The 12,364-nt window shown below is 40.7% G+C and overlaps 1 pseudogene; it reads left to right on the forward strand.

Moving 5' to 3' along the window:
- The first annotated feature begins 10,180 nt into the window (after nucleotides 1-10,180).
- Nucleotides 10,181-10,632, forward strand: LOC100771289 (annotated as a pseudogene).
- Nucleotides 10,633-12,364: the final 1,732 nt, after the last annotated feature.

Below are 12,364 nucleotides of genomic sequence, written 5' to 3' on the forward strand. Positions count from 1 at the left end.
TTATCTTAGGAAGATGATAGAGTCCTTTAAAGAGGAAACAAGAAAATCCCTTAAAGTAATAGAAAAAAAACAAGCAAAAAATTACATGAGATAAAGGAAAAGACAAAGCAAAAAATTCAAGAAGTAAGCAGATCTCTTAAAGAATCTAAAGAAAGCCAAGATAAAACAACCAAACAAGTGAAGGAACCACTCAAAACAGTTCAAGGCATGAAAGCTGAAATAGAAACAATAAAGAAAACACAGAATGAGGCAATGCTAGAAATAGAAAGGCTGGATAAATGATCAGGAACTAAAGATGTGAGTATAACCAATAGAATTCAAGAGATGGAAGAGAGAATCTCAGTTGTTGAAGACTCTCTAGAGAACATACAGTCATTGACCAAAGAAAATCTCAAGTCCAACAAATTCTTAACACAAAATATCCAGGAAATATGGAACACCATGAAAAGGCCAAACCTAAGAATAATAGGTATTATTCTTCGATACCAGAAGGTGAGGAAATACAGCTCAAAGGTACAGAAAACATATTCAACAAAATCATAGAAGAAAACTTCCCCAACCTACAGAACACCAAACAGACTGGACCACAAAAAGAAGTCCCCTCAACACATAATAATCAAAACACCAAACCTTCAGAATAAAGAGAAAATATTAAGAACAGCAAAGGAAAAAGGCCAAGTAACATATAAAGGCAGACCTATCAGAATCAAACCCGACTTCTCAATGGAAACTCTGAAAGCCAGAAGGTCTTGGATAGATATCCTACAAACACTAAGGGAGCATGGATGCCAACCCAGACTACGTACCCAGCAAAACTTTCAATCACTATAGATGGAGAAAACAAGATATTCCATGACAAAACCAGACTTAAACAGTACATATCCACAAATACAGCATGACAGAAAGTTCTAGAAGGAAAACTCCAAGCCAACGAAGATAACTACACTCACAAAAAGATAGGCAATAGATAATCCAATTTTTCCAAACACAAAAAGAAACAGTAAGGCGAAATACACACACAATGACACCACCAAAAATAAATCCAAAACAAACAAGAATCAACAATCAATGGACATTAATTTCCCTCAATGTCAATGATCTTAACCTGCCCATAAAAAGATACAGGCTAACAGAATGGATACAAAGACAGAATCCATCCTTCTGCTGTATACAAGAACACACCTCAACTTCAAAGACAGGTGTTACCTCAGAGTAAAGGGTTGGGAAAAGATTTTCCAATCAAATGGGCCCAAGAAACAAGCTGGTGTAGCAATCCTAATATCTAACAAATTAGACTTCAAACTAAAATCAATCAAAAGAGATGAAGAAGGGCATTTCATACTCATCACAGGAAAAGTCCATCAAGATGAAGTCTCAATCCCGAATATCTATGCCCTAAATACGAAGGCACCCACATTCATAAAAGAAACATTACTAAAGCTCAAACCACACATAAAACCACACACACTTATAGTATGAGACTTCAACATCCCGCTTTCAACAATAGACAGGACCACCAGATAGAAACTTAACAAAGAAACAAAGGATCTAACAGAAGTTATGACCCAACTGGGCTTAACAGATATCTATAAAACATTCCATCCAAACACAAAAGAATATACCTTCTTCCCAGCACCACATGGCACCTAGTCTAAAATTGACCACATAGTTGGCAACAAAGCAAACCTCTACAGATACAAAAGAATTGAAATAACCCCTTGGATCTTATCAGATCACCATGCTTTTAAGCTGGAATTCAACAGCAATACACATTGCAGAAAACCTACAAACGCGTGTAAATTGAATAACACCCAGTTGCACCATTCCTGGGTTGAGGAAGAAATAAAAAAAGAAATTAAAGGCTTCCTAGAATTTAATGAGAATGTAGACACAACATACCCAAACTTATGGGACACTTTGAAAGCAGTGCTAAGAAGAAAGTTCATAGCACTAAGTGCCCACATGAAGAAACTGGAGAAAAGTCACACTAGAGAATTAACAGAACAACTGAAAGCTTTAGAGCAAAAAGAAGCAAACTCACCACAGAGGAGTAGATGCCAGGAAATAAACAAACTGAGGGCTGAAATCAATAAAGTAGAAACTAGGAAAACATTACAAAGAGTCAATGAAACAAAGAGTTTGTTCTTTGAGAAGATCAACAAGATAGACAAACCTCTATCCAAACTAACCAAAAGGCAGATAGAGAGCATGCTAATTAACAAAATCAGAAACGAAAAGGGCGATATAACAACAGACACTGAGGAAATCCAGAGAATCATCAGTCATACTTTGAAAACCGGTACTCCACAAAATTCGAAAAATCTAAAGGAAATGGACAGTTTTCTGGATAGATATAACTTACCAAAATTAAACCAAGAACAGATAAGCAGTTTAAATTGACCTATAACCTCTAATGAAATAGAGGCAGTCATCAAAAGCCTCCCAACCAAAACCAGCCCAGGGGCAGATGGCTTCACTGCAGAATTCTACCAGAAATTCAAACAAGAGGTAATACCAGTACTCCTCAAATTGTTCCACACAATAGAAGCAGAAGGGACATTGCCAAACTCTTTTTATGAGGCTACAATCATTTTGATACCCAAGCCCCACAAAGATACAAGTAAAAAAGAGAACTACAGACCAATATCCTTCATGAACATTGATGCAAAAATACTCAACAAAATATTGGTGAATCGAATCCAAGAACACATCAGAAAAATCATCCACTATGATCAAGTAGGCTTCATCCCAGGGATCCAAGGATGGTTCAACATATGAAAATCCATCAATGTAATCCACCATATAAACAGACTGAAAAAGAAAATCATATGATCATGTCACTAGATGCTGAAAATGCCTTTGACAAAATCCAACATCCCTTCATGATAAAGATCTTGGAGAGATCAAGAATAACAGGAACATACCTAAACATGATAAAAGCAATATACAGCAAACCAACAGCCAACATCAAACTAAATGGAAAGAAACTCAAAGCTATTCCTCTAAAATCAGGAACAAGAAAGGGCTGTCCACTCTCTCCATATCTCTTCAATATTGTACTTGAAGTTCTAGCTAGAGCAATAAGACAAGAAAAGGAGATCAAGGGGATACAAATTGGAAAGGAAGAAGTCAAACTTTCACTATTTTCAGATGATATGATTGTTACGATAAATCTTTCCGCCAAAAGCTGCCTGAGCCCCACAGCCATGTGTGAGCTTTATGCCAGCCGCCCGCCCGAGTTAGGGCCCAAATGAATACACAGAAACTTGTATTAGGTTTAAAGCTACTTGGCCAATGACTAGGATTCTCATCTGTTAGCTCAGTCTTAACTATCATAAACCTATATATTTTATAAGACTTATCTTATCGGACGCCTTATTGGCGTCCCTTTTTGCCGGTGGATCACATCCTGCCACTGGAGGAGGCAAAGGGGAAAGAGGGGCCACTTCCTGTTTCCTCACTTAGATATGAGTCTCCTTGCTATGTCACTTCCTGCCTGGATCGCCACTTATCTACTACATTTCCCAGAATCTTCTTTGACTCCTAGTCCCTCTAACTTGCTGTCTCATTGGCCAAACAGTATTTTTATCCAACAATCAATAAGATAAACATACACAGAAGAACTTCCCCCATCATATGATAGTCTACATAAGTGACCCAAAAAACTCTACCAGGGAACTCCTACAGCTGATAAACACCTTCAGCTAAGTAGCAGGATACAAAATTAACTCAAAAAACTCAGTAGCCCTACTATATACAGATGATAAATGAAATGAGAAAGAAATCAGAGAAACATCACCCTTCACAATATCCACAAACAACATAAAATATCTTGGGGTAAAGCTAACCAAAAAAGTGAAAGACCTGTACAGTAAGAATTTTGAGTCTTTAAAGAAAGAAATTAAAGAAGACACCAGAAAATGGAAAGATCTCCCATGCTCTTGGATAGGTAGAATCAACATAGTAAAAATGGCAATCTTGCCAAAAGTAATCTACAGAGCTAACGCAATACCCATAAAAATCCCAACACAGTTCTTCACAGACCTTGAAAGAACAATACGCTATATGGAAAAACAAAAAACCCAGGATAGCCAAAACAATGCTGTACAACAAAGGATCTTCTGGAGGCATCACCATTCCTGACTTCAAGCTCTGTTATAGAACTATAGTCCTGAAATCAGCTTGGTATTGGCACAAAAATAGACAGGTAGACCAATGGAATAGAATTGAAAACCCTGATATTAACCCACACACCTATGAACACCTTATTTTTGACAAAGATGCTAAATCTATATAATGGAAGAAAGATAGCATCTTCAACAAATGGTGCTGGCACAACTGGACAGAAGATTGCAGATAGATCCATATCTGTCACCATGCATAAAACTTAAGTTTAAATGGATCAAAGACCTCACCATAAATCCAGCCACACTGAATCTTCTAGAAGAGAAAGTGGGAGATACCCTTGAACAAATTGGCACAGGAGAATGCTTCCTGAACATTACACCAGTAGCACAGACGTTGAGATCTTCAATTAATAAATGGGACCTCCTGAAACTGAGAAGCTTCTGTAAGGCAAAGGACACAGTCAGTAAGACAAAAATGACAGCCCACAGAATGGGAAAAGATCTTCACCAACCCCACATCTGACAGAGGGCTGATCTCCAAAATATACAATGAACTCAAGAAGCTAGTTTCCAAAACACCAAACAATGAAATTAAAAAGTGGGGTGCAGAACTATATTCTCAACAGAGGAATCTGAAATGGCTGAAAGACACTTAACAAAGTGTTCAAAATCCTTGGCCATCAGAGAAATCCAACTCAAAACATCTCTGAGATACCAGCTCACACCTGTCAGAATGGCTAAAATCAAAAACACCAATGACAATCTATGCTGGAGAGGATGTGGAGAAAAAGGAACACTCCTCCATTTCTGGTGGGAGTGCGAACTTGTAAGACCACTCTGGAAATCAGTGTGTCGGTTGCTCAGAAAAATTGGGAGCATGGCAAGAGGGGGGAGGAAGCTAGGAGAATGAGAAGTGGAGAAGAGGAGGGATGCCGAGGACATGAGGGAGCAGAAAATATGAGTCAGGGGAAGAATACACGATAACAAGAATGGAGATATCATAATAGAGGGAGACATTTTGGGTTTACAGAGAAATCAGGCACTAGGGAAATGTCTGGAGATCTACAAAGATGACACCAGCTAACTATCTCAGCAACGGAGGAGAGGCTACCTTAAATGCACTCCCCTGATTATGAGATTATATGCCTTCATCCAGTAGCTGGTAGAAGTAGAAGCAGACACCCATAACTAATCACCGATCTGAACTGGAACCCAGATGCAGAGAAGGACCAGTGAAGAGCACAGAGGTCCAGACCAGGCTGGTGAAATACACACAAACAGCTGACCTGAACATCCGGGAACTCTTGCTCCCCAGTCTGATACCTGGAATACCAGCATGGGACTAATCCAGACTCCAGGAACATGGGTTTCTGGGAGGAAACCTCAGAAATCTATGGGACCTCCTGTAGAAACCCAGTATTTATCCCTAGCATAGGAGTGGACTTTGGGAGCCCATTCCATATAGAGGAATACTCCCTGAACCAAGAAACACAGGGGTGGGCCTAGGCCCTATCCCTAAGGATACAAAAGACTCTGATGACACCCTATGGAAGGCCTCACCATCCAGGGGGAGCAGAAAAGATATGTGACAGAGAAGGTTTCAGTTGGGGGGGGGAAGACGGGTAGGAGAAGGGAACTGGGATTGTCATGTAAAACAATCCTGTTTCTGATTCAAATTTTAAAAAGCTGGAAAAAAAGAAATTAAGCCAAAAAGAAAAAAGAAAAGAAAGATCCAGCAATTCCTCTCTTAGGCATATACTCAAATAATGCACGTTCATAAAACAAGGACATATGTTCAACCATGTTCATAGCAGCATTGTTTGTAATAGCCAGAACCTGGAAGCAACCTAGATGCCCCTCAACTGAAGAATGGATAGAGAAAATGTGGTACATTTATACAATGGAATACTACTCAGAAAAAAAAAATGGAATCTTGAAATTCCCAGGCAAATGGATGGAACTAGAAGAAACCATCCTGAGTGAGGTAACCCAATCTCAAAAAGACAAACATGGTATGTACTCACTCATATATGAATTTTAGATGTAGAGTAAAGGATTACCAGCCTACAATCCTCTTCACCAAAGAAAATAGGAAACATGAAGGACTCTAAGGGGAAAATGCATGAACCCCAGGAATGGGAAGGGGCAGGAAATCCTGAGCTAATTGGGAGAATGAGGATAGGGGAGAGGGAGCTGCCCGAATGAGAGGAGGAGAAAAGGAGAGGAGAGGAGGAAATGGAGGAGCAGAAATATTGAGTTGGGGGAAGAATAGAGGAGAGCAGGATGAGAGATACCATATTAGAGGGAGCCATTTTAGGTCCAAGGAGAGATCTGGCACTAGGGAGATTTCCAGAGACCTACAAGGATGACATGAAGTGACAATCTAGGCAATGGTGGAGACGATAACCTAAATGCCCTTCCCCTAAAATGAGATTGATGACTACTTTTTATGCCATCCTAGAGCCCTCGCCCAGTAGTTGATGGAAGCAGAGGCAGACATCCACAGATATACACTGAACTGAACTCTGGAACTTAGTTGCAGAGAGGGAGGAATGAAGATTGAAGGTACCAGGCTGGTGAAACCCACAGAAACAGCTGGCCTGAACAAGGGAGAGCACATCGACCCCAGACTGCTGTCTGGGAGGCCTCCCAGGCCTAATCCAGACCCCTGAACATGGATATCAATGAGGAGGCCTCTGCACTCTAGGGGGCCCCTGGTAGTGGATTAGTATTCTTCCCTGGTTTAAGAAGGGACTTTGAGAGCCTAACCCACATGAAGGGATGCACTCTTGGCCTGGACACATGGGGAAGGGCCTAGGCATGGCCCAGGATGATGTGGTTGACTTTGGGGAGGCCCCATTGAGGGCTCTACCCGGCCTGGGGAGTGGAGGTTGGATGGGGTGGGAGGTAGATCAGGGGTGGGGGAGGATGGGTAGGGGTGAGGGAAAGGAGAAGAAGAAGGGATTGATATGTGAAACAAGCTTGTTCTTGATTTGAACTAATAAAAAAATTGAAGAAGAAAACCACATGATCATCTCACTAGATGCTGAAGAAGCCTTTGACAAAATCCAACATCCCTTCATGATAAAGATCTTGGAGAGATCAGGAATAACAGGAACATACCTAAACATGGTAAAAGCAATATACAGTCAACCAACCAACATCAAACTAAATGGAGAGAAACTCAAAGTGATTCCTCTAAAATCAGGAACAAGACAAGGCTGTCCAGTCTCTCCATATTTCTTCAAAATTGTACTTGAAGTTCTAGCCAGAGCAATAATACAAGCAAAGGAGATCAAGGGAATACAAATTGGAAAGGAAGAAGTCCAACTTTCACTGTTTGCAGATGATATGATAGTCTACATAAGTGACCCAAAAAACTCTACCAGGGAACTCCTACAGCTGATAAATCCTTCAGCAAAGTAGCAGGATACAAAATTAACCCAGGGGCTGGAGAGATGGCTTAGAGGTTAAGAGAACTTGTTGCTCTTCCAGATGTCCTGAGTTCAATTCCCAGCCACATGGTGGCTCACAACCATCTATAATGAGATTCAGTGCCCTCTTTAGTCGTGCAGGGACACATGCAGACAAAATGTTGCATACATAATAAATAAATCTTTTTTAAAAAGTAAAGTAAAGCATTCTGTATTTATTTATTTATTTATTTATTTATTTATTTATTTAAAAATCAACTAAAAAAACTCAGTAGCCCTACTATATACAGATGATAAATGAAATGAGAAAGAAATCAGAGAAACATCACCCTTCACAATATCCACAAACAACATAAAATATCTTGGGGTAATGCTAACCAAAAAAGTGAAACACCTGTACAGTAAGAACTTTGAGTCTTTTAAGAAAGAAATTAAAGAAGATACCAGAAAATGGAAAGATCTCCCATGCTCTTGGATAGGTAGGATCAACATAGTAAAAATGGCAATCTTGCCAAAAGCAATCTACAGATTCAACAAGATCCCCATCAAAATTCCAGCAAAGTTCTTCACAGACTTTATATGGAAAAACAAAAAACCCAGAATAGCCAAAACAAACCTGTACAATAAAGGAACTTCTGGAGGCATCACCATCCCTGACTTCAAGCTCTATTATAGAGCCATAGTCCTGAAAACAGCTTGGTATTGGAACAAAAGTAGACAGATAGACCAATGGAATCTAATTGAAAACCCTGATATTAACCCACACACCTATGAACACCTGATTTTTGACAAAGAAGCTAATTTATACAATGAAAAAAAGAAAGCATCTTCAACAAATGGTGCTGGCATAACTGGATTTGGACATGTAAAAATAACCAATTTTTTAAAAAGAAGAATATTTTTTTAAAATGTTCAATTTGTGTTGTCCATATATTCACTGGAGCATGATCAAACTCTCAATGGCCAGCTCCTTAAAGAAAACTGAGTCCTTCCCCACCCGTACCCCACCAGAAGCCCTCACTTGTGGAGAGTTGCACTTCAACATACTTGTCACTGTGAAGTTTTTTTGGTTTGGGGTTTTGTTTGTTTGTTTGGTTGGTTGGTTGATTTGGTTTGGTTTGGTTTTGGTTTTTTGAGACAGGGTTTCCCTGTGCCTTTGGAGGCTGTCCTGGAACTAGCTCTTGTAGACCAGGCTGGTCTTGAACTCACAGAGATCGGCCTGCCTCTGCCTCCTGAGTGCTGGGATTAAAGGTGTGTGCCACCAATGCTTGGCTGCCCTCCCTTCTTTATTTTTCTCCTTTTCCCCCTTCTCCCTCTACCTTTCTCTTCCCTCTTTTCACTCCTCCTAGCTTAGGAGAGGTCTCAACCCAGGGGCTGTAGAGGTTGTCACAGAAGCCTTCCATGTCCCTCTTTATCAACCGTGAATCTGCAGTCATAAATACTACTGCAAAAGGGGCTTCTTTGTCCTTTACAATCAGCTGAAATATGGAGCATGGATTCCCACATGGTTTCTGTTGATAGCATGGACCATGGCCAGCCACATGGGCTCTGGCCTCAGCATGTGCCATGGACCTTGGCATAGTCTCTTGAGCTAGAGATGCAGCTCCATTGGTAGATGGATTGCCTGGTGTACACAAGGCCCTGTGTTTAATTCCTAGCATTTCACAGGCCAGGCATGGGGGTACCCACCCATAACCCTAGCATGTGGGAGTGAAGGGGAAAGGATCAGAATTCCAAGGTCATCCTCTACTACATAGAAAGTTTGGGGCTACCCTGGATTACATGAGACATTAAGTTTTATTGTTGGTGGTTTTTTTTGTTTGTTTCTTTGTTTTTTTACTAATTCTATCTTTAAACCACTCGTATTCTTGAACTGAGTGAAGAACACGTGCCTAGCTTGAGGCCCTGGGTTCTGTCATCAGCATCAGGGGGATCAGAGTCTTCATTTCCACTTCCCCAGACTCTGACTTGGTTTGGTGGGATTTGGAGAAGCCTAGACATTTTGTTTTGGTTTGGTTTTTGCACATTTCCCAGGCAATGCAGTTGTTCTGTGTAATCACTATGAGAAGAGATGTACAATGACTGGGTCCAGCCAGACCAACCATTTCCTTTTTAAGATAGATATATCTATAGAAATGGTCTCTATGCTCTCTCTGAGGGCATATGCTCTCACATAGATTTCTCTAAAATGCAATAAGTTTGGGTAGCCTAGCACCATACATTTGACAGTGTTCTCTTAAAGGGAGAGGTCCTATTTATTCTGCTTTAGGTATCCTCAAAGGGCAAATATAGCTTAAGATATATAAGATCTGTTAGAGAGACAACTCTAACAGAGCCATGTGATGTTAGCTGCCACCATGCAGGTACCTGTTCTGTTGTGAGGATTGTGGTCCTGGTCTAAATATTAGTGTTCTGTAGCTATTCCCTCCTTGAGGGAGACTCATAAGATCCAGGAAGTGAATAAAACTTACAAGGCCCAGGAAGATCCCGAAACCTACAAGATTTCCAAGCTCAGTCTCCAGAGTTAGAAAAGCAATAACCATCACTGTAGAGAGGAGGCTCTTTGACTGGTGGAACTGTCTAAAATTTTGCAGGACTCTTTTACCGGGACCCGTCAAGATGGGCTGCATTCGCACTAAGACTGTGAAGAAAGCAGCCCGGGTCATCATCGAGAAGTACTACACGCGCCTGGGCAATGACTTCCACACCAACAAGCACATGTGCGAGGAGATCGCCATTATCCCCAACAAGAAACTCCACAACAAGATAGCCGGCTGGCTATGTCACGCATCTCATGAAGAGGATTCAGAAAGGTCCTGTGAGAGGCATCTCTATCAAGTTGCAGGAGGAAGAGAGAAAGAGGAGAGATAATTATGTTCCTGAGGTCTCAGCCCTAGACCAGGAGATCATTGAGGTGGATCCTGACACCAAGGAAATGCTGACGCCTCTGGACTTCGGCAGTCTCTCCAACCTGCAGGTCACTCAGCCTACAGTTGGGATGAATTTCAAAACACCACGTGGAGCCATTTGAATCTGTTCTGTCAGATTTTCAATAAACCTGAAAACAACAACAACAACAAAATTTTTGCAGGAACTCTGGTCATTCAGCTCTCATGAGTCATCACCCAAGCAGGCTATGCTTTTTGGTAAGTTATCTATATTCCTGTAAGTAACCCCTTGACTCATACTCCTACAAGTAGCTACTTGGTTGACCAAGCTAAGTATAGAATCCTTTCTTTGGTCTGTGATCAATACCTTATCTGGGGTCAACAGACATTTTTCCACTTCTCTCCAGGAAAATTCACATAGCAACAAGCTTCTGGGAACCAGAAAATAATCCAAAATAGTTATAGAGATAAAAAAAACATTGGTGGACTCTAAGGTTGATGGCAAGGGTTAGCAAGATAATGCCCCCAGAGAGAGGTGCCTTATTTCATGCAACATATGAAGAAACATTTCACTTAGCACATCTGGTCTGATGGAAGTACTTTCCATGTCAAAGAACATATCTGAAGATCTGCTGAGCACCTAGCAGCCAATGTAAGCAAGATTCTAAGAATCAAACAAAAGACAGAAGTGACTGTGAACTGTTCTTGAGAGGGGAGATGAAGAAAGAGGAGTCAGACTGATGAATACCAGGAAGGAGAATGCTTGGGAAGGAAATAATGATACCAGAATAAAGAATGGTTAGTTTATTCGGTGTTTTGCTGCATGGATGCAACTGTGCTAATACCCAAAATACTCTCCAGTGCTCACCAATGCTTGGTAGGGTAGATTTTCTTTGTAAAGGGTCTATGTCCTGTGTCAAAAGAATAAAGCCAATTCAAGGAAGCCATTCTCCAAGCTTTACACAGGACACTCTGCAGCCTAGAAGCCTTGAACTTAAAGTTCATTCTTGAAGAGTTGCTGCACCTGGATGAGAGGAGGGGCAATATGTGGAGATACCATAGAGCATCACCTGGCAGAACTGTGACTGAGCCATCAGCTATACAGGATGGGGCATGTGAGACTTGCAGATAAATGCAGGTTAAGTGACACCTGGGATCACCCCTAACATTAGAGTGGGGGATTACAGGATGTACACAGGTAGAAAGGTAATAAAAATCCACAGTTATTTGAATTATGCCATCCATGTAAACAAATGGGTGTAAGAATAAATGGGCATAGTAGTTACAGTAACAATGAATACTAAAACATGTGGACCTACTATATGTGTATCTTGAACTTAGCACTTTAAATATATTAATTCATGCCCCAAAATAATCTATATTATGGTTGTATTTTTACTTCTATTTTATGGAAACCTGAGACCAGAAAGATTGAATACTCAAGGTTATGCAGCCAGCACTGGCAGAGCCATGATTTGAATTTAGGCAGCATGCCTTCAAGGTCTATGTTCTAAGCCACTGCCCTTTAATATATGTAAAAGTGTTTTGCTAAATAAATTGTAAAGTGCTGAACAATGCAATGTATCACTAGGCTCCTGGCTGTCTAGACAAGGTATTAAAGCAGAAGAAAGTAAGGGGGAAAAAACACAAGTAAAGAACTGAAAATGCAATTTGAAGAAATTGCCACTTAACCTGTGACCTCCCCCTAGGTGGGAAGAAATATACATCATGCCCAGCATCGCGGCTATGCTTCCCAATACCAACTGCTGACCTAGGTGCTTCTCTATTGCAAACCGCAAACATCAGTCAGCCCTTAGAATTCTCTAAGAACCAGACCATTATACCCAGAACATTACAGAGCTGGACACAGAAGATGGGAACAGAGGCGTGCAGATTGGGCTTACTCAGCACCAAT

Source organism: Cricetulus griseus, chromosome 6 (assembly GCF_003668045.3).
Source record: "Cricetulus griseus strain 17A/GY chromosome 6, alternate assembly CriGri-PICRH-1.0, whole genome shotgun sequence".
In the NCBI taxonomy this organism is placed as follows: Eukaryota; Metazoa; Chordata; class Mammalia; order Rodentia; family Cricetidae; genus Cricetulus; species Cricetulus griseus.